The following is a 2,272-nucleotide window of genomic DNA, read 5'->3' as shown; positions in this document are numbered from 1 at the left end:
GTTTGTATGTACAGTTCCTTTGTTATTGTACATTGGCCCTAAAGCTGAACTGCAGCCTTACCATTTAGTACTGTTCACCTGTAAAGGGACCTCTACTATACTCAAACTGCATATTCTTATTTCATTGCACACGTACACTGTACACTATGGCACGTCATATAGAGCCCGTCTCATTTCCTGGCTCAAGGATGTCCAGCATCATCCAGTCCGTTCCTTCCCAGCCTTACTATCCATGGCCATACCTTTCATTAATTGTTTTTCAGTTATTTCAATCATGGCGGTTTAGCAGTCAGTGTGGGTGTTACCTAGGGCAATCTGCATGGAAATGCAGCCTTCCTAGGTTTGTCCTATTCTCCAGACCACCCATAAAAGTACTTTGATCTTTTTTATAAATCCTCCTGCATCAGAACTGAAGGCACTTGGGAGAAATATTGAGGCATAGTGTGGTGATACTGATGCCTACACATTTTTAACCTTAATGCAAGGATTGCATTAAGGTACAAAATGTTTAGGCTTTATAACCTCACAGTTCTGTAAGATGCGAGGTTGGGCTACATTGGATCAAACTTGTTTTTCCAGCACAGCCCACAGATGCTTGATTGGACTGGAGAATTGGCGAATTTGAGAACCAAGTCAATACCTCAAACTCCTCATTTTGTTACTCAAACAACTCTTGAACAATTTTTGCAGTGTGACAGGGTGTGTTAGCCTGCTCAAAGAGGCCATTGCCATCAAAGAATACTGTTTCTGGGTGCCTAGACATAACGCATCCAGTTTAGGGCTGAAGAAAATAGAGATGCTATATGGAAGTATATGTGACTTTGAAGATATGTGAAATCTGTTGTGCAATATACCATGTAATATATTGTAACGCATTAAAAAAAAAGAAAAAAAGTAAGTATGTGTTTTGTATGCCGGAAATCCAATAAAAAAAGTATCTGATTAAAAAAAGAATACTGTTTCTATGAAGGGGTTTACTTGGTCAGCAACAATGTTTAGCTAGGTGGTAAGAGTCAAAGTAACATCCACATAAATGTCAGGACCCAGGCTTCCCAGGATAATATTGCTGAAAGAGTTGCACTTTCTCCAGTGGCTTGACTTCTCTTACTGTATCCTGGTGCCATCTCTATTCCAGGTAAGTGACGCACATGCACTTGACCATCCACTTGGCTGTTGACATGGGTCAGCATTGGCTGTGGACACAGGTCAGTATGGGCACCCTAACCATTCTGTGGCTACATAGTTCAATACATAACAACTTCAAACTTACTGATTTCAACAAATAAACTTCATGGGCAGCGTGTTTACTTGCTGCCTAATATATCCCACTAACTTTCAGATGCCATTGTAATGAGATAATCAATGTTATTTACTTTACCTGGCAGTGATCTTAATGTTATGGCTGATCAGTGAATATTGCTGATCAAGCAATGAGGTGGTAAATTAAAAAAATAGAGACTTTTCATTTAGCAGAATGACTCTTGTCTTCGAAAAGTGTGAATACCTTTTGCAAACATTAACTTGCAAACTTGTTCACTTAGTAAATAAAATGAAGCTGTGTTCAATATGAAAATCAAATTATGTGCTAAGAAAAAAAAAAAAAAAAACAGGGTTTAGCTTGCCCATGATTAGGTAAAACAAGTCCTTGAACAAAAAAATTAAAACTTCCCCTTATTCATTAACTGCTTGCTGACCGTATACTTTATATATATGGCGGCAAGGCAGCTCTGCTGTGCAGAATCATATACCTGTACATGACCCTACACTTTCAGCTCCAGGGCATGCACGCATGACAATGGCAACCCGCTCCTACTGTGATTGGACACAGTGGGAGCCAATCAGTGGGTCCAGCGGACTTGATGTCTGCTGGGACCCGCCAATCAATCGGGACAGAAGCAGAATGGCGGTCTGCCTATGTAAACAAGGCAGACCGCCATTCTGTCAGTAGGGAAGGTAGTGATCCTGTGTTTTTGCAAAGCAGGAACATGCATCTCTGCCTTCCTATAGTACAAGCACCTCCACAACAGTGAGTAGGCACAGATTTAACCCTTCGATTGCCCCTGATGTTAACCCCTTCCCTGACATATTTTTAGCACTGATCACTGTATTAGTGTCACTGGTCCCCAAAAAAGTGTCAAAAGTGTCACTTAGTGTCCGATTTGTTCGCTGCAATGTCGCAGTCCTGCTATAAATCACTGATCGCCACCATTAATATTTAAAAAAATTAAAATTCCATAAATTGATCCCATAGTTTGTGAACACTATAACTTTT

This window comes from Rana temporaria, chromosome 4, assembly GCF_905171775.1.
Source record: "Rana temporaria chromosome 4, aRanTem1.1, whole genome shotgun sequence".
Lineage (NCBI taxonomy): Eukaryota > Metazoa > Chordata > Amphibia > Anura > Ranidae > Rana > Rana temporaria.
The sequence above is the reverse complement of the archived record's forward strand: the minus strand, read 5'-3'. Positions refer to the sequence as shown.